The following is a 20,757-nucleotide window of genomic DNA, read 5'->3' as shown; positions in this document are numbered from 1 at the left end:
CAATTTAAGTGGCTGTAATGAATATTTGGCTTTTATTGTGCTGCATTGTGTTGTTTTCCTCTTTTATTCCTTTCCTTGCGTCCCTCGAGCTCAGCCTGAGTGATGTCCCCTGAAATCTGAATTTTGGGGTGTCTGATATCTCTCTGCACCACCTTGGAGAGACAACTTTCTGCCACAAAAGTCCTCTTCATTTTTAAATAGTTGTTGCATTAAAAAACCAAATCCAAGCCCTTCCTGCTCTCTGGCGTGGATGGGTTTGGTTGGAGGCTCCAAGCTGGAGCTGGAGGCTCCAATTCCCCTCCAAACTGGAATTTTTGGGGCAGCAGGAGCAGCCTCACCCCAGGCTCTGCCACCGTGACCTGCTCTGCTCCAGCTTCCCCTGTTCCTCCCATCTGGAAAAGGGGAACAAAAGGGCTTTGTGTTCCCCCCGTGGGGAATTCCTTGGGAATTGTGGAGGAAAAGCAGCGGCTGGGGTTGAGCCAAAACCTCGGGAAGCTGCCTGGAAGATTCTCGTGGATTTAACGGGCTCTGGGACATTTTCCTCCCTTTTCTTTGGAAGTTGCTTTTGCTTTCCTTCCGCAGCTGAGTGTCCTGTGCTCCCAGCTGGAGCCACAGCCGCTCATCAGCCCAATCCCACCCAGCTAATTAGATAATTAACCCTGGCCTGGGCAGGTGTCTCCACTTTGGGCTCATTAAGGACAAACGGCCACGTGCCTTGCCAGGGATGCTTTCCAGCCTGTCCTGGATTTGGGTTTTCACCTCCAGAGGGAATTGTCATGAACAGAAGGGAAAGGCGTGTGGGACACCAAATCCGTGCTTGGAATTTGTGTCTGGAGTTTGTCCTGGGCAGATCTGCTTCCCTTCCCTGGGTGTTTCCTGGATGATGATCTGATTCCATCTGGAAATAGAGCTTGAGGTACAGACTTCTCCCAAATAAATCCATCCTGCCTGACTGGAAGCAGAATATTGGATACCTGGAGAGCTTTAAAGTTCCTTTAAGTGTCCATGGGGTCTGAATAATTCCAGCATCAAAGAGCAGCTGAGCTGGGCTGTTTTATTTAATTTCATTTTTTTACTTGAGAGCCCCTGTGCTGATTCGGTTGTGAGCTTTAAAAAACCCCATCAGGTGTTTGAAGAGCTTTAAAAATCTGATTTAGGGGTTCTGGAATATTTGGCTGCACTCTTGAACCTCTGCAGGAAAACACCTTTGGGGGTGTTTTCCTTGAAAAAAAGCTGTTTTCTCAGGAGCTCCATTCCTGTTCCTTCAGAGGCTGCTGCTGCTGGGAGGAGGAGGTGGGAAGTGGGCTCTGGTTTGGGAATTAGCCCTGCAGGAAACTGGGATGGGGAGCTGCTGGTTTTTGGAGAGCCATGGAAAGGGGCAGCAGGAACTGTGCCTTGATGGCTGTCCAAGGTTGGCATCTGCTTTTGGAAGTGGCAATGATTGCGTTGGTTTACCTTCCCTTCCCTTCCCTTCCCTTCCCTTCCCTTCCCTTCCCTTCCCTTCCCTTCCCTTCCCTTCCCTTCCCTTCCTCCCCTCCAGGGCACCCATTTCCTTCCCAACTGGAAGGAAAACAATTCTTTGAGGAGGGAAAAAGTACAAATCCCATGTCTGGTGGAGGAATTTGCTGCTGGTGGCAGAGGTTTGGGTCCCAAGCCTGTCCCTGAGGGAGGGCTGGTGTCCCTGAGGGAGGGCTGGTGTCCCTAAGGAAGGGCTGGTGTCCCTGCCTGTGGTGACATCGCTGGATGGGCTGTTCTGGAGCGAGGTGGAGTCCAGGATTTCACCTCCTCCTTGGCTGGGAGGCTCCAATGGCATCACTGGGACCTGAAAAGTGAATTTATTGACACCTGGAGTGCTTTGGGATCTCAGGGAGATTAATGGAAGTGGAGAGTGAGCAGCTGGAAGGATGGACCTGGCAGATCCTGTGTGGTTCCAACTCCTCCAGCTTTCCCAAATAGCTGCTGAGCCCACATTTTCCATGGGAAGTTCAGGAAGAATCCCCAAAAGCTCAGGATGTGCTCAGGGCAGTGTGGGCTGCAGGAGCAGCACATCTGCAGCACAGCTGGCTCAGCATCCCGGGCTCAGGTGGAGGAAAGGTGGAAATAAAGGGAGCTGATTTGGGATGAGGTTGCAGCACAGCCCTGGTCAATGAACATCCCATTTCCCCCAAATGGGGAACCCAACCCTGCAGGTATCAGTGCATCTTTTAATGGCTTTGCCCCGAGAAACACAAGGATCCTGTTGAAATGGGGTTTTTGTGGTTCCTCCTTTCCCCCTGCTTCTCCCTGCAAAGCCTTTTCAGCTGGGAAAGCAGGCAGGGGATGCTTGGAATGCTGATTCTTTGTGGGCAGCCCAGTTAAAATCCAATTATCCTGGTTATCAGGCAGGAAAAGGCTCTCTGAGAGGAAAAAAAAGGGGTTTTTATTTCTGTTTGTTAGACAGCAAACCTGAACTGCATCACTTGATACCATAACTGTGCTCTATTCACCCATTTCTGCCATTCCAGCAAAAAACAAAAGGGAGTTTGCTGCTTCCTTTAATGCCAAGAACTACAAAAAAAGGTCATTTGAAGTTTTACTGGCTCGTTAATTCAAGCTGTTCACTCAAAGTGCATCTTTCCCATGCAATTGCCCAGCCTAAAAATGTTCATTATTTGGGTTTGGAGATAAATGGCTCATCTAGAGAGACTGCAGGCTCTGGAGGAGATCCTGCCTCAGAGATATGTGTAATAAACCCATAAAATGGGCATGGGATGGTGCAGATGGGAAGAGTTTGCTAACTACAAGATGGCAAATTCCTCTTGTCCTGTTCCTCGTTCTCTGGGAGAAGAACTAACTGAGGGGAAGTTTCCCCTCCAGGATTTGTTTTCTTGCTCACAGGAGATGAAACTTCCCCTCAGTTGGTTCTTCTCCCAGAGAATGAGGGACAGGACAAGAGGAATTGCCCCAAGTGGTGCCAGGGGAGGTTTAGGGTGGGTTTTGGGGTGAATTCTGTCCCAGAAGGGTTGGCCAGGCTGGCACAGCTGCCCAGGGCAGTGGTGCATTCCCTGCAATTCCAAAACCACGTTGAAAGAGCAGAATTTACAGATTTACACTCCCAGCTGCCATAAAACTGCTAAAAACAGGGAATAATATCCTGCTCTTCCCTCCTCATCCCCATTTTCCAGCTCTAGGGCACAGGCAGGACCTCCCCAGGGCCCAAACCTGCATCTTCCCAAATCCAACCCCAAATCCTCTGGCCCTGGCAGAGGGAGGAGGGTGGGAAGATGGGATGGAGCTGCAGCCCAGTTCTGCAAGGTGAAGTTGCAGGGATGAAGGACAGGTTATCCTGGAATTTTTACCTTTCTAGAGGCTAAAAGTTAATTCAGGAATTGTCTTTATAATCTTTTTTGTGTCCTTGAGGAAAACAGGGAGTAAAACTCTTCCTGGCTCTGGAATACTTCCTGCTGGGAATTCCACCTGTGCCTTGGGAATGGTGGTGGAGGGGAATTTCTAAATGCCCAGAGAACAAAAACTGTGCTTTGTCCAAAGCCAGAGGGGTCGAGTTCTACACAGGAATGAAAACAAGGCCTTGGAGGCCGAGCATTTTGGAAGGTGTTGGGTTTTTTCCCTTTTTTGCATGGAATGGAGTCAAAACATGAGGTTTTTGGATAGGAAAGGCTCCCCCTCCCACCCCTCTGCCTCCCCTCATCTCTCCAGAGGCAGCCAAGGGATCATGCTGGACCTGGGATTCTGTTCCACCAAATGCTGTCGGAATTAATCCCATTCCCTTTGCACTGTTGGGGCAGAAAACATCAAGTTCCTTCCATGCAGCCAAGAGGAACCAAGTCCTGAGCCCTAAGCCCAAATCCCAAAAAAACCTGCCATGAAAAGCTTCCCTTCCAGCCAGCAAAGATGGTCCTGTTGAATCCAGTGCCACGGGAAACTTCCTGTGCCTCATTCCCTGTTTTTATTCCTTGGTGGGAATACAGCTGGTACTCCTGGATCTGCAGCCACCTGAGGGACCTTGAGGGGGTGGATTGTTATTGTCCCCCTGCAGGGGCTGGATTGTCATTGTCCCCAGCAGGGAGAGATCCCCTCAGGTGCTGGCAGTGCCGGGTGGGAAGCGCTGTCCCCAAGGATAATCCCATTTTTCTGTTTTCCCTTTGCAGAAGGGCACAGCCTGGTTTTTCCAAAGGGCTCCAAGCACTTCCCAAGTGTCACTGTTGGCTCGTGGAGGCTTTGGGAGAGGATGGAGCTGCAGGAGGTGGTGGCTACCAGCTCCTCCATAAAAACTGCCTTCATCCCAAATCCCTCAGGAAGCTCATCCTGGCATCAGGGGGATCACACCAATTCCCCTGGAGTGGCTGAGGTGGAGCCACAATGTGGCTTTTATCTGTTCCCAGAGTGAACCCAGAGGCTGTGGAATGTGCAGGGAGCTTTGATTTCCTTGGAAAACCATCGTGGCCAGAGCTGCTGCCCACATGGTTGGGTTGTTCTATCTAATCTCACTCCCTGAGCCTTTTGGAGGAGTTTATCACCCACCTGGGAATGGCTGGGAGAATCCATAAATTTATCAGACAACTGGAAGACTCTGGAGCAAACATTTGCTGGGATGAGCAGCTTTTCCTCTTTGAAGTCCCCATGTGTTCAAGGCAGACATTTCTTATCTGGGTTGGTTTTGCTGGGGGATGTAATCCTATGGGAGAGGCGTTCCTATGGAATTCCTGGAATAACGTTTGGCAGGGTGGGAAGAGCAGGATGTCTGCAGGAGTCTCCCCTGGGAGTTGTGCAGCTCTGGGCACCCTGTGCCACAGCCTCACCAGCCTCCCAGCCAGGAATTCCTTCCCAATATCCCATCCATCCCTGCCCTCTGGCACTGGGAAGCCATTCCCTGTGTCCTGTCCCTCCAGCCCTTGTCCCCACTCCCTCTCCAGCTCTCCTGGAGCCTCTTTAGGCGCTGGCAGGAGCTCTGAGCTCTCCCTGGATCCTTCTCCTCTCCAGGTGAACATTCCCAGCTCTCCCAGCCTGGCTCCAGCCCTTGGAGCTTCTCCTTGGCCTCCTCTGGACTCACTCCAGCAGCTCCTCACACTGGTATTGGAATTCCCAAAAGAGCTGGAGCTCCTGTGGGGTCTCACCTGAGCAGAAGAGGAGAATCCCCTCTCTCCCTTTGCTCAGCTCCTGCCATCTCTGGCTGCCATCTCCCCTTCCCAGGAGGGTTTTCCTCCCTGTCTGTGCCTTGGGCAACATCCAAACCCCAGGGAATTGGGTTGGAATGCCAGCTGTGCTGGGATGAGCCAGCCCAGGTGTTCTGGTGCCATCTGCACACCTAGGCCAGGGCTGGCTGAGCATTCCCTCTGCAGCTCCAGGAACAGATTCCCTGCTTTCAGTACACCACATGTGCTGGAATTGGTTCATGGAGCAGGAAGATTTCCACTCCACTTTTCCTCATTCTGGGCAAAGGACACTCCAGGCCCATCTCTCCAGCCTTGCTTTCATTAGTGCAGGGCTGCAGCTCATCAACCCCCATAAATATTTATATCCTGAGCGTTCCTTGTAGGATTCCAATCCCTGGCTGTGATTTAATGGGATATTTCGTGTTGTTTGTTGTGCAAGAGCTTTGCCATGGATGCTCTGACAGGGAATTCTCTGGTGGTCATCACGGACAGGGAGGCACGTCAGGCACGTTCCCTGCTGGATGTGTTTGGGATCCTGGTAGGAACTGCCCTTCCCTGAGTGGGTGTGGAGCAAAGGCCAGCTGGGGATTCCCCCATGGATGCTCAGAGTCCAAAGGATTTGCAGCTCTGCCAACCCCCAGCACTTAGAAATCAGGAGTCGTTTCCAAAAAATCATGGATTTGTAATAAATTAAGAAACGGAGGAGGATTTTGGTTGGTTTCCCAATCGCTGTGGTTCTGGGTGAGATCATGGGGTGGGTTGGGTGGGAAGGGACCTCAGAGCTCCTCCAGTCCCACCCCTGCCCTGGGACACCTTGCACTGTCCCACGGCGCTCCAGGATGTCCAGCCTGGCCTGGGACACTTCCAGGGATGTGTCTCCTCAGTTTAGAGGCAGGAAAAGACTCTGTGGGCTCTAAGGGATGAGGATTAATTTGGATTTTAGAGACATTTGGATTTTGGATCTTGTTCTTGCTGCTCTAGTGAACCTGCTTGGTTGTTAAGCCATCAGTGCCTGTGGAGAACACTGGGAATGGGAATTATGGAATTACAGAATCATTTCAATTGGAAAAGACCTTTGAGATCATTGATGCCAACCACGTCCTGAAGGTTTAGGTGTTTAACTGTTTGTTTCGGTTTTTTAACTGAGAAAATGAAAATAAAATGGTGTTTCCTGAAGGGTTTTCCAGAGTTCTGTGGAGTAAATGGGATGTGTGGCCATTGCTAGTGTTTGTGCTCCCAAAAAATTCCCTGATTTGGTGCCTGAAGGAATCAGCTGCTGAAGGAGCTTGTCTGTGTAACTTCCATGTAATGGGATTCCTTCAAGATTGTTCCAGACTTTTCTTCTGAGCGTTTTATTTGTTAGAATGAATTTTTTTTTAGAATTAGTATTAATTGTAATTAATTATAATATATATTATAATGATATAAACAATATGACTATAAAATATAACTAATAAATATAATTAGACAGAAATAGTATTAATTGTAATTAGACATCATTTATTATTAATGCACATCTTTTAATAACTATTAGTAATAAATGATTATCATTAATTTTTAATAATTATTAGCACTATTTATTATTATTTATTATTATCAGAAAGAAGCTCCTGGTGTAAAGAAAAATACAAACCCAAAGTCGCTACTACTTAATGAATAAATCTGCTAAAGTGTTGACACTAAATGAGTTAATTATCTTAATTTTATTCAATTAGAGAAGGTCTTTATTTTAAATTTTAAAAGAGTGTTCATTTTCCTCCTCTCTTTTCCCAGGCAGGATTATTGATTCAGCACTGTGGGAATTCACCTGCTGGACACCTGCACCAGGTACTGCATTTCCTTCATTCCATTTCCGTGCTGTTTTCCCATTTCATGCCACTTCCAAAGGTTTTAATGCTGGGATACTTGTGCTGTGCTTGGATTTGAATTTTACTTTTGGTCGTCGCCTTCCTCTGGCATCCCAAATTTTAACTGCAGGAGGAGGTGATGGAGCCTTTGGAAAGAGGGATGTTGTGCAGAGGGAATTGAGTGGTTTGTGGAGAGCTTGGAAAACCTGGGATCTTTATCCCAGTTACTCCTGGAATTTGTGGTGATGGTCCTTGGAAACAGGGATATTGTTGTGCACAGTGAATCAAATGTGTCATGGAGGTCTTGGAAATTCCAGGATTTTTATCCTGGTGGTTCCTGGATTATGTGGTGAGAGCCCTTGGAAACAGGGATATTGTAAAGGGTGAATGGAGGTTCATGGAGACCTTGGAAAATCCAGGATTTTTATCCCAGTTGCTCCTGGAGCACGTGGTTGTGTCATGAAGCCTTGAAAAACCCAGTTATTCCCAAAGCTTGTGGTGAGGGCCCTGGGAAACAGGGATATTGTGCACAGTGAACAAATGTGTCATGGAGGCTTTGGAAAACACGCGATCTTTATCCTGGTTGCTCCTGGATTATGTGATGAGAGTCCTTGGAAACAGGGATGTTGTGCAGGGTGAGTGGAGGTTCATGGAGACCTTGGAAAATCCAGGATTTTTATCCCAGTTGTTCCCAAAACTTGTGGTGAGAGCCCTTGCAGAGTGAATATTGTTGTGCAGAGTGAATGGAGGTTCATGAAGACCTTGGAAAACCAGGGATCTTTATCCCAGTTGCTCCTGGATTATGTGGTGAGGACCCTTGGAAATGGGGATATTGTGCAGAGTGAATGGAGGTTCATGGAGACCTCGGAAAACCTGAAATCTTTATTCCTGATTGTTCCCAAAGCTTGTGGTGAAGGCCTTTAGAAAGAGGGATATTGTTGTGCAGGGTGAATCGAATGCCTCATGGAGGCCTTGGAAAATCCAGGATCTTTATTCCCAGTTGCTCCTGAAGCACATGGTTGAACCATGAGGCCTTGAAAAATGCAGGATCTCTATTCCCAGTTGTTCCCAAAACTTGTGGGAGTTCATTCTTGCAGAGTGAATGTTGTTGTGCAGAGTGAATGGAGGTTCATGAAGACCTTGGAAAACCTGGGATCTTTATCCCAGTTGCTCCTGGATTACGTGGTGAGGACCCTTGGAAATGGGGATATTGTGCAGAGTGAATGGAGGTCCAAGGAGTCACTGGATATTTTTCCAGGCTATTTTTCCGGTGCGCGTGTTGAGGGCTGGATGAGCACCTGGGTGTCTCTCTGCTCTCCCCGTGCCTGTGTAACCCAATCCCTTCCCAGCTGTTTGTGATCCCAGCTGGAGGCTGTCAGGAGGAGCAGCCCCATCTGTGACCCGAGCCATCCCTGTCTGAAATCCTTTCGTGCTCCTGTCAGCCTCATCCCCCCACCCCTTCCATCACCTTGCAGTTCTGGCGTGTGCCGAGCGCCCCAGGCGAACCGGGGAGCTCTCAACCAATTTCTGGGATGGCTTTCAGATGGGGTTTTATTGGGTTATGAATTGTTACCTCTATTTCCTCTTCCAAACGAGGCTGTAAAAGCGGAGGGGGAAGCGAGGCCAATTCTCCCTCTTTCCCAACACGGGGAAAGCGATCCCGTGCATCAGCCCCGCTCCCATCACGCGCTCGGGCTCGTCCTCTGTGGATATTTTCCCACCCCAAACCCGCTGTTACGCCTCTCTGGTGCTTTCTGCTCCTTTGTTTACTCCCCAGCCGCCGGGGATGAGCGCAGAATCCCGCTGGCAGGAACATTTGTGGGAAATCGCGTCACGTTGCACACCCGCGCCGATCCAAATCCACCCGAGAGCCCCCAGCGCCGCCACGGAGCAGATTCCCTTCCCATTACTCAGCCCAGAGGCTCACCGCGTGTTTGGAGCCGTTGGGTGGGCAAGAGAGTTGGGAAGAGTCGGGATTTGTGGGAGCTGTCGATGGTTGGGGCTGGCTGGGGATGAAAGCAGCAGGGCTGGCTTGAGTAATGGGGTGGCACTGGTAGCCCTGACTTGTGGTAACTCCTTTCTCGCCGTAGTAACTCCTTTCTCGCCGTAGTAACTCACATTTCTCTGCTCAGGCCATTCCTCAGAGCTGCAGGAATTGCTGGAAGGCTCTGAGTCGCTTTATGGATTGTTATGACTTGGCCTAAGAGGCGGATTTGCCGGCTAAAGGAGCCGAGTGCTCTCTGTTAGGGAAACGTGAGGACTTTACTTACCTTCCCCTTCGGAGGGCTCTTGAAGCAATTTTCACTTTTAATGCCTGTGCTCCTGGAGAGCTGCTCCCGACTGATGGTTGGTCCCAAATTCTCTGCTCCCACTGCCCTGCACCGATGGATAATTTTATGTTTTTCCGCTTCTCTCCTCGAAAAATATCGGGAAAAGCAGCTGTGCACCTCACAGCTGAGCAAAGCATCCCCTGGTTGCTCTGTTTTCCCGCAGAAAGCCCCAATAAACTGTTCCAGTTGTGGTTCTGGAGACAAATGTGGGCTTCGGTGGACACTTTTGAAATGGAGGTCAAGCAAAAGTTGCCTCATCCTTGAAGGATTTGCGTGACAAAGGTGGCTGGAATAAAGCCGGATGTTTTTCCGGAGGGCTGGCCGCGTATCTGAGGAGAGCAATCAGTGTTTTACGGGCTGAAGCCACACCAAAGGGATTCAAAACTGGCTGAGACATCTGACAGTGAAATATTCCTCATCGGGGAGCCCTGGTGGGATCGGGATTTTGGTGTTGGGCTCCGTGAGCTTGGCCTGCTCTCCTTCCATCCTCCCTTCATCCTGATAAAATTCCTGCTGCTGCGGCTGGGCTTGGCTGGGAAGGGCAGGGTGGTGGCTCAGGGGTTGTGCTCTGGGAGATTTGGGAAGCTCAGCCCTTGGGAATAAGGGAATAAAACCCTTAAGGGTTTAATGGGAGTAAAGGGAATAAGGGAATAATGGGAATAAAACCATTTCCAGCCATTTCCAGCCATTTCCAGCCTTTGGATGCAGCCAGAGCTCTGCAGGTTGGGCATTCCTGGTGGCATTTCCATGGGAATAACTCATGGGAAAGGGGCAGGGAAAGGTCAGGGAGGTGTTGGGATGGCTGTGAAGGAGAGCTTCGTGTTCCCCACCAAACCATGGGGTGTTGGTCTTATTTTTCCTTTCCAAAGGATGTCAAAAAGTAGAAGTTGGTATTTAAAAATGGCTAAAAAAAAAAGAGAGCGAGAGATTGAAAAGTTCTTAATCTAGTGCATTTCTGAAGGGGAAAAAAAAATAGATGGAGGGATTTGATATTTTTAAATGGCTAAACAAAAAGAGAGTAAGAGATAGAAAAGCTCTTAATCTACTGCATTTCTGAAGAAAAAAAATAAAATAAATGGAGTGACTTGGTATTTATGCACTGGGATCATTTTGAGAGAGAAAACTTTGGAAACAAAAGGGAAAGATAGAGTGAGAATCCGAGCTGGAAGCTACAGCCCAGCACATTGTGCCTTGGAAACAGCCCAGGGCTCGTGATGGAAATGCCACAGAGGATTTGCTGTCTCCTGGTGCTCCTCAAACCAGCCCTGCACAGGAGGGCTGCTCAGCCAGGACCCCAAGGAGCTTTAATTTTAGGGGATTTTGTGTTTTTGGGGGCTTTGTGGAGTGGGGAAAATGGGATTGTTGTTGTGGTGCAGGAGGTCAGCGTGGATGAGTTCATGGTCCCTGCAGGACTCACAGCTTTGTGAAGAAATGCTCTTGAAAATCCTCTTGTATTCCAGAGGAAAGGAGTGTTGTTCTTGGAGATTTACAGGAGATTGGGACTTGGAGCCACGAGAAGGTCCTGGTTGGCTGCAGAGTCCCAGCAGGAGGTGCTGGTGCTGGGAGGGGAAAAGCAGCTCCTGGGGATGTCCTGAAAACCCAAAAAGGGGCTGAGAGCTTCCTGGGGATGTCCTGAAAACCCAAAAAGTGGCTGAGAGCTTCCTGGGGATGTCCTGAGCTGGCTGTGGCCACAGGGATGGCAGTGACAGGCTGCCACAGTGGGTTTGGGATGTCCAATTCCAAGTGTCACCCAGCCCAGAAAAAGGGAAAATCCCCCTAGAGCAGCCAGGATGACCAAACTGATAAATTTTTTGGCCACTTAGCTCCAAGATTTGCAAAGCTCTCATGGGAACAGGATGGAAATCAGCTGTTCTGGGGGCAGGAAATGGGATGTGGAGGCACAGCTCCCAGTGGGGACATCTCTGTCCTCAGAGAAGCCATGCAGACGTTTCTTTTTATGCCAAACAGAGCAATTTCCTGCCTTCCTCCTGTTCCAGTCTGCATGGAATTCCCAGGAATCCCCAGCAGCAGCAGCAATGTGGCGTCTGTCAGCAGCAGGAGGAACACAGGAGCTGCAGGCAGGGCTTGGCAGGAGGGGCTGAGTGTGTTTGAAATGTTCCAACAGCCCTGCTGCTCCCTGAGGCTGGGGAGGTGGGATGGGCAGCAGGGTTTGGGGCTCAGAGGGCAGGGAAGGTGGCAGGAGTGCAGGTGACACGTGTGGCAGGCTGGGGACAAGAGCAGAGTGGTGGCACGAGGTGGATCTGGAATTGCTGAAAGTTAGGGTTTAGCCTGGAGGAGCTGCAGCTCCGTGGGGTTTGGGAACCTCTCTGACACCTGCTTGTGGGTTTGCTGGTTTGGCCAGAGCCCTGCTGGTGTCGTCCCTGTCCTCCCTGTCCCTGTCCCCCCTGCTCCTGTCCCATCCCAAAGTGTTGGCAGCTGGAGGAATCATGAGCTGAGGACCCTGTGGTACCACTTGAATTTCCCTCCAGTTACTTCACCACGGGGTTTAATCTGGGTTTAATCTGGGTTTCTGGTTCAGTTTGTTTAAACCTTAAATCCTGGGATAAATCTGGATAACTTCTCCCTCCTGGGCTGGACCTGGGAGTCTCCTGAAGGTTTTTAGGTCCTGTGGAGTCCCCAGCACATCTGATTTATACCCCCAGCTAAAAAACCCTTATCCTGAGTCAGCTCCTGTCTCACAGCACCTAAAAAATGAGAATTCTCGTAACTGGGGAAAGAACTGGGGGCAGATAATTGATTATTTCCTGCCCAAATATCGATGCTGCCAGGCAGGGAAGGGGAGGATCTCCAGAAGGTGTTGAGGATGCTGCTGATTCCCCTGGCAGCTTTGGCTGCACGTGGGATTCTGTGCTGAGCTGAGATTTCCAGCAGCAGCTGGGATGGGATGGACTCGTGCTGAGCCTACAGAACAGTGCCCTCTCGTGTGCTGCTCCAGCCTTCCCAAAACCCTCCTGGATTCTGCAGGAGGAACTCAGCCTGATCTGTGTGCATTGTTTGTGGTTTTTAATCTCTCTGGCTCGAAAGGATTTTGTGGCTGAGGTGTCAAAATGTGTAAAGGAATGAGCATTTTTTTAATACTTTATAGTTCAATACACTTTTTTTTTTTTTTTTAATTCTAGTAGGGGGAAAACCGAATGGTTTATTTTTTAAAATTTTGTTTGAGGAGTTTTTTTGGTTTTTTGTTTGGTTATTTGTGGGTGTTTTGTTTGGGGTTTTTTGTTGGTTTTGTTTTGTTTTTTGGTTGTCTGGGGTAGTTTTTGGGGGGTTGGTTTTTTGGTTTTTGGGGATTTTTTTGGTTTTTGGAGTTTTTGGGGGGTTTTGGGGTTTGGGTTTTTTTAATTTTGGTTTTTGGTTTGGGGGGTTTTTTTGGTTTTTTGTTTTGTTTTGTGGGGGTTTTTTTGTTTGGGGGTATTGTTTTATTTTGATTTTTTTGATGCTGTAGCTGGCACAGGTTGCTCTGTGTGCAGTGGCAGCAGCACAGCTCACAGCCAGGAAGGTTAAGGTGTACATCCCAATTTCAGAAATGTCCCCAAAGAGAAAATTTCCCATCCAAATGTGCATTTCTGCATGGGTTTGGTTTGGGTTTTCCCCACCACTGTTTGGCACTGCAGTGGGATTGTTTGAAGTGCTCAGGGAGATTCAAATCCTGATTTTTCCTGATTTTACAGCTCCCAAACCTGCATGTTCTCCTGTGTTCTCTTTGCCCAATCTCCCAATTGCTCCCCAAACCCATCAATTCCCTGGCTAGGGAAAATCAATTACATTCCTCATCTCTGGAATCACTGAGGTTGGGAAAGACCTCAGAGATCATCCATCCCAAGCTGCTGCTCCTGAGGTGTTCTCTCTCCACTGATGACCATGTTTTGCTCTTGGCTCCTCTCTGGATGATCTCAGTTGGGTTCTTCCTGCAGGGATTTATCAGGGTGAAGTTATCCAGCCTGGAGCTCTTATCTGCTCTCTGCACAGATGTGATTTTATATCTGGGGAGATGTGGAGAAATCAACTTCATTCCAGGCCCATCTGTGGATTGGGAAGCTGCAGTGCTTTTAGATTGATCCTATAATAAATACACTTACAAATTTAATATTTTTCAGAATTGTAGGAGAACCTGTGCTGGGGATTAACTTGATTTGGGGGAATATTTTCTGAGCAGATTTAAAAATAATGAATCCAGTGAGGCTTCAGCCTTTGATGAGGTTTCTAGCCCTGCTTTGCTGGTGTCTCCTCCCTGCTGCAGGAGCACAGTCTGCCTGCTTTCCCTGGGATTTGGGAATGTTTGTCCAGCAGGATGGATTGAATCTACCCCAGGAATGTGTGTCAGATAAACAAGCAGCTTGGGCCCTGCTAGGGCTGGGTGTGTTTGCCTGGTTTTTAGGAAGGGTGATGTGTTTGGATGAAGGATTTCTGTTTCCCAGTTGGGTTCCCTTTGCACTCACTCCAAGGGCTGAGATCCCACTTGGATCCAGCCAGGGGAATCCAGAGGGACTGGAATTGCCTCACCCAAAGGCATTGTCCATGTGGATGAGCCTGCAGAGCCAGTCCTGTCCAGCATCTTTAGCATCTTGCTGCCCAGGGTTGGCCTAGATGGCCTTGAAATGTCCCTTCCAACCCAAATCATCCCAAAATTCTGTGGGATCTGGGTTGGAATTGGTGGTTTGTCCCTCCTGTTTTGCTTCCAGCCCAATTCCAGCATCAATCCCTGGCTGTGAGGATGGAGATTCCAGAGTGCACCTCGTGGAGGCTCTGCTGCTCACAGCCCCAGCTCAGTGGGGGAAACAATCCAACCTCTTTTATTCTTGGCCAAGATAAGTGGAACAATGGAAATTCCCATTTTGAGGGTTGAGTCCTTTCCAACCCAAACCCTTCTGGGGAAGCTCTGGCCTTGCAGAGGAGCTGCATCCAAACCAGCTGGGGGAATTTCCAGAGTGGGGCTGGAACCCCAGCTGGCTTGGGGAAATCTGTGTCAGAAGGGACAAATGGACAGGAAAATCCCACTGGGGATGCCAGTGCTGTGCCCCAGGATGATGCCAAGAGAGCAGGAGGTCATCCTGTTAAATCCAGAGTGCTGGATTTAGCTGGAAATGTCTGGAAGGGAATTTTCTTCCTGCTGGAGTTAGGGAAGATGACTGAAAACACTGGGTGTGCATGTTTTTCAGTCAGAGTCCAGCAGCTTCCCATTTTTCTCTTGGAAACCAGGCAGGGAGATCCTGGGCATTGGCAAATCAGGGTGGGAAGGGCTAGTGTTAAACCTCTGCTGCTTCTTACCAAAAATAAGCAGTCTTTGCTCTGAGCTTGGTGTGGAATCCCAGGTGGAAGGGCAGCACCAATCCCCCTGTCCTGACCCAGGCTGGTGCCAAAATCTTGGAATCTGCCTTTCTGGGAAGCCCAGCTGGAAGGTGCAGGACTGGCCTGTGGTGCTCCATGCTGGGCTGGGCTGACCCTGCAGCTCAAGGGAAATTTCAGTTGGATGTTAGGAAATAGTTTTTTGCTGAAGGAGTGGTAAAGTTCTAGAATCTTTTGCCCAGGGAGGTGATGGAATCACCATCCCTGGATGTGTTTAAAAAAAGATTGTTTGTGGCACTCAGTTGAGGTTTTAGGGCATGGGTTGGACTGGGTGATCTTGGAGTTTTCCTCCAATTCAGTGATTCTGTGATTCTTTGAGACCTCCCAGCTGGGAATTCCTTGTGCCACCAGGATGATCCCCCTGATGCTCTGCCTGCACGCAAAGGCTGCACCAGCAATCCCCTGGTTTTACAATCCCCCTGCTGGGATGGAAATCAGCTGGGAACAAACACGCAGCACACGAGGGCTGAGAGCTTTCATTACACTATCTTTTTAATTATCAAGGTGGGGAATCAGGTTTTACAAAGGACAATAAATTGGATTTTATTCTGGTTTGTGCGAGGACTTGTTTAACAGCAGGTTACACGAGACGCTGACACAATTCCTTTTGCTTTTCTGGGAGGTTGATTTGGCTCTCGTTGAACTCCGGGAAAGCGAGCTGGGGATGGAAGCAGAGGGCTGGGGATCTGATCCAAGGGATGGTTCATGTTTATGGTTTGGATTAGCTCTGTTTAACTCCAGACTGGGAGCTGGGAAACCCAAACCAGGCAGTTGGGCTTTAGTAGGAATCAGCTCCTGCTTTTTTCAAGAGGGGATTTGGGAAGTCTCAAATCCTGAATTTTGGCTTTGGTTTGGAAGGAGCTGCAGTTGTCCTGCTCTGTGCTCCCTGGTGGAATCCTGGTGTTGGAGATCAGGGTTTCCATGGAGCCTCCTGCCCTGGGCAGGTGTGGAGAAGGCATGGATTTGGTTCCCTGGACTGGGAACTGCTGGATTATCCATGGAATCACAGAATGGTTTGGGTTGGAAGGGATCTTAAAGCCATCCAGTTCCACCTTCCACTGTCTCAGGTTGCTCCAAGCCCTGTCCAGCCTGGCCTGGGACACTTCCAGGGATCCACAGCTTCTCTAGGAATTCCATGCCAGCCTCTCCCCATCTCCATAGGGAAATTTCCTTCCCAACATCCCATCTATCCCTACTCTGGCTTTGTGCTTTGTCAGGAATTTTTCCACTAACGCTGAGGTTTGCACAAGTTTGTTCACAGCGTCTTCAGCTCTCGGCGATGAAAAGTTCCTCTCTTGGATTTCAGATTTATTGTTTGGATTTATTGGGTTGTATTCCCTGTTTTTGACGGTTTACAGTCTCTAGGAGGGTCACTCCACACAAAAACAAACCAAACCCCTGCGATTCTGGATGCTGCTGCTGCTGCAAGCAAGAGTTATGAGCAATATTTTGGATATCGAGTTCTGTGTGTTGAGGAAATGCCAGTTTGAGGGAGCTGCACATGGAGCCCCTTCCCAAATTTGGGGTTGGAAAGGCAACAATCAGAACTGATCCCTGGGCTGAATAAATGGGAACACGAGTTCCAACATGATCAGGTTTATATTCCCATTTTAACTCCTAGGAAAAGCTTTGGAAATGAAAACCAATCCTATAAACCCATGGAAGACCTTTGTGGCCCCATGGTTACGTTGAGCACAGACATTTAAGAGATGATTTTCATATGCATGGAGTCATCTTAGAATTCTGGAAGGGAACCGTTTGTCTGGGATTCATAATAAATTATTCATCCTTTTATTACCATAATAATCGCTTTTTATGGTTACCCAAGTGAATGTTATTATGAAAGCACAGAAAAATCTATCAATTATTTTCCAGGATTTTATAGTATTTCTTTTTTTCCTAGTTTTTTTTCCCAGTCTGGGGGGTTTTTGATGTTATCAGAAAGCTAAGCATTTTTTTTTTCCCAAAGATAAAAGTCTCTCTGCACACTTGTTTTGTGTATCAAAACTGGAAGAATGTGAGAACAACTTATCCAGGGAAAATGCCAGTCTGGAGGACTCTTTTGGATTTTGGTCCCTGTGGATTCTGGGGGTGTTTCCATCAACCTTGTGCAGATACATGATTGATTTTATATAAAATCACAAACATGGGGTGAGTTCTGAAAAATCAGAAATGTTACCTTGTGCCAGGAAATAGCCTGCAATGGAGGATTTTCCCCTTTAATAGGAGGAGGTTTTAGTGCTGATTAATAGGAGCCTCCAGGGCCTCAATTTGTCCACATATTAACAGGGATTTGTGTTAAATTTATAAATTCTCATTCACCACCTGGTTGTTGCAGGGCTGGACATTTGTTGGTTTGTTTTTCCCCAAATAAATGATTCCTTTGTGGATCAGCAGCTCCCAAGGACATTTATTCCCATGTTTTTGACTAGGAAGGTGTCCCTGCAGGGGGTTGGAATGAGGAGAGGTTTAAATTCCTTTCCAACCCAAACCATTCCAGGATCTTCTGGAAGTTGCTCTGAGAACATGGTCTGGGCTGTTGTTGTGGGGTTTGTCATAATTCTGGCTTTGGAGGGAAAAGCCTCATGGAATGTGGCTGAACCAGGGTATTTGTGGTGTTAGAGGCTGAGGGAGAGGGAAAAGGATGGATAAATCTGGATTTTTGTCTCATCTCATGCCAAGTTCAGGGCTGCCTGTGATGTGCTTTGGGTCTGTAAGTGATGCTCCAAGGGAATCTTGGAATAATCGAGGGATAACCTTGGAATTCTCTGAGGACATTGCTCAGAGCCTGTGCTGATCACACCAAGGCTGAGGTTCAATCCCTGGATGAATCCTCACTTAAGAACTGAACTCAGTGATGCCATGAATTCCTTCCCACTCAGAACATCCAGTGATCTGGAAATAAAGTGGGAATGGAGACAACTTCCAGAACTTCTATTCCCTGCAAAACCAGTGTTTGAGGAAATCAGTTTTTGCCCTGAAGGGATCCTGCTGGATGTGTCCCCATGGTTGCTGTGTGACACCACAGTGAGGAGGTCTGAGAGTGGGAAATGCTGATAAAAACCTGGCTGGGATCTTGGATCCAGGCTCATCCCAAATCCCTGATCTCCTGCCTCTGACCCAAGGTGAATCCCAGAGGACTCAGAGCTGAGGCATGGCACTGACCCTGGGGAATGAAACTCCTGCTGGAACAGCATCCTGGAGTGCAGCCTGGAGACCTCAGGAAAAACATCCTCCAGGAAAGCTTTCCTTTGGAGCTGCTTTTGTTCTGTGCTTCCATTTGGCCTCTGGGTGCTGGGAGGGTGGGCAAGTGTCATCTTTTGGGGTCTGTGCAGAGCCCAGCCCATTCCAGGGTGTCCAAACCCTCCCCACGCCCAGAAAATCCTGGATGAATCCACTACTGACTATTTTATGATCCTTCCTTCTTGATCCTGCTTCATCCATGGACCAGCAGATGGAAACATCCAGTAGCCCTTTGGCCACCTGGCTTTGCATCGTTGTCCCCTGGGATGTGACACTGGGAGAAGCTGCTGAGAGCTGAATTCTTCCCTGCCAAATGCCAGGGAGCTGCTTCTCCCATTTTTTTTTTTCCTGCTTCTCCCATTTTTTTTCCCTGCTCCAAGTTTATGATATTAATGGAGAAGAAGTGCTTCAAGCCCTCGGTGGTTGCTCAATGTAGCCTTTGGCACCAGGCACAGCAGTGGTGGAAAAAAAGCAAACAGAAGTGTGAAGAGCCCGACAAAACACATGGAAAATATCTTGGATTATATAAATGGGCTGAGTGCCTCCAGTGCTGCCTCTCATTCGAGTGAATTCCTCCCACCAAGGAGGCAGAAAAACCAGGAATTCAGAGGAAGGAGCAATGGAAAGGGGGAGCATTGGAGGGTTTGGGAGGTGTTTTGTCCACAGTGGATTTGGAATGAGTTGGAAGGAGTGTAAAAGAAGGAGATGCATTGATCTGAAGGTTCTTTCTACAAATACACAACAAAAGAGGTGCTTGAGCAGGAAAATCAGCAAACTGGGGTGGCAGATGTTGTGGATGTTGCAGAATCAGGCTGGGACTGTCAGCTTCACAGGTTGCCACTGAGATAAGGGTTAAATGAGATTAAAAACCCCTTCAAAACCCAAAAAAACCTCCAAAGATGAAACTTCAAACAACCCCTGAATAACAACAAAAACCCCACAAAAATCCCAACTAAACAATATCCAGGAGTAGAAATCCCAAGGGGTGGGATGGGAATATGGTTTTTGATGTTCTGAGAGGTCTTTTCCAACATGAATGATTCCCATGATTCAGGATGAACACAGGGATTTGTAATTGAGGATAATGTGTTGGGGTTTTTCCTTTACTGTTACAATTTGAGAGAGTTTCTTCCTTTCCATCCTCTGCCAGAGGCAGAGATGCTGGTGGTGCACAGGTGAAAGTCCTTTCCAAGAAATCCCATGGTACCTCTGGTATATCCAGGTAATTTCAGGAAAATCACCTTTGTAATTTCTTCTGTGAATCCAGGGCTTTGGGGATGGAGAACTCCCAGTGCAACCTCCCCTCTGCATCCTCCAAGGAACATCCTGCCTCTTATCCACTCTCTGCCTCCATCATCCTTCATCTGCCCTTAATTAACTTCTCCCGTTCTGCTGAGTGCACAACCTCCCAGGATTAACCTCGGAGGGAGTGCAAAGTTCCCGGAGAATTGAAAATCAATTTCTCTGCCGTCGTGGACCTGTCAGGGATTGAGTGCCAAGGCTGGAACTCATCCTCTGGTAGCTGATGGTATCGTGTCCACCTCAATCACCTTTCTGGATGTGTTAGGCTGAATTCCCTGGCTGCCATCCAGCTCTTGGTGGGATGGGGAAGCAGAAGGGTTGGGCTCAACGCCGACTCCTCCACGTCTGGCAAAAATCTGGTTGTGGAGCAAGAGGGAAATGCTGGCTGGTCAAAATTCCTGGGTGTCCTCATCCCTGACAAAAGCTGAGCTCTGCTGTTTGTAAAAAGGATTGAGGGCCTTGAGTTGGGCTTAGTCAGCTGCTGGTCCCTGGGAGCGAGGACGGGGGGTGTTGTTTCTCCATCTAATCACTTGCAGGCTCGTGATTACAACATTTAATGATGATGGCCGAGGTCAGTTTTTAATTAGCCGAGCCACATGATGGGCTCTCGCAGTGCCAGCAAAGCCTTTCCTCATTGATGTCTGGCGTGATGTTCCAGAGGAGCAGCTGTGCCAGTGGAATCCTGGAGTTATGGGTTAAACCACGCTGTGCATTGCCCAACCCCAAGCTGTTTTGCTCGGATCTGGATGGGACACGGCGGGTCCGGATTGCAGCGTGCAGCAAGTCCCTGTCTTTGTTCAACATGTTGAGGAGTGAGCGATAAATAGGAAAAATAATACTCCAGGATGCTTGGGAAGCTGGCAGGCATGGCTGTTAGCAGGACTCACATGATCCCGTGGCCCGCTGGAATGGAGCCGTTGCCGGTTGAATCACATGTTTTTGTCCTGGTAACGACCCACAACACCCCTGTCCTTCCCAAAAACCCTAAATATAGCCCTGAGAACCTCCAAGCAGGGAGGATTGGCACGGGATCGTGCCTTTTCCACGCTGTGTGATGGCTGGGACACGGCTGGCCCGTTCCAGGAGCAGATGGCAGAGCAGGCTGCACATTCCTGCCTCCCTCAACTTCTCCCTCTCCCCTTCCCTGCAAGCAGGGATGGATCCCAGGCTGGATCCTTCTCCTCCAGCATCTCGGGCTGGAAAGGTGTTGGAAAGAGCAAACGCATGACTTGGGTTTTCCTGGCCCACAGTGGATGATAACAACCCCACCGTTCCCTCCCTGCCGTGGGATGGGGAGGAGGAGACAATTCCCTCGGGGATTCACCCCTTCCAGCCCAACGCACACGTGTGTTCTCCCGCGCACATCTCGACACGCTCCGCACACGCTCTGCCCTTCACCCCGCCTGCCTGTGAGCTGTAACATTCTTCCATCGATTTCCTGGAGGTCTGCAGCTTCCAGGCGAGGGCTGAGTCCCCCCGAGCCGTGCAGGTCTGGAGTGTGTTTAGGGGATGAGGTCG

The 20,757-nt window shown here is 48.9% G+C and overlaps 1 protein-coding gene across 2 annotated transcripts in view; it reads left to right on the top strand.

The window, feature by feature from the left end:
* Positions 1-20,757, top strand: part of ZNF469 (zinc finger protein 469) — a 164,391-nt gene that overhangs the window by 19,060 nt on the left and 124,574 nt on the right. For both annotated transcript variants that reach the window (XM_085071381.1, XM_085071382.1), the window contains one exon: positions 6,927-6,980. The gene's annotated coding sequence lies outside the window, so the exon portion shown is untranslated. The remainder of the gene's footprint in view (positions 1-6,926; positions 6,981-20,757) is intronic.

The sequence above is a fragment of the Lichenostomus cassidix genome, chromosome 11 (genome assembly GCF_008360975.1).
Source record: "Lichenostomus cassidix isolate B80296 chromosome 11, HeHo_3.0, whole genome shotgun sequence".
Taxonomy (NCBI): domain Eukaryota; kingdom Metazoa; phylum Chordata; class Aves; order Passeriformes; family Meliphagidae; genus Lichenostomus; species Lichenostomus cassidix.
This window is presented reverse-complemented; position numbering and strand designations above follow the sequence as displayed.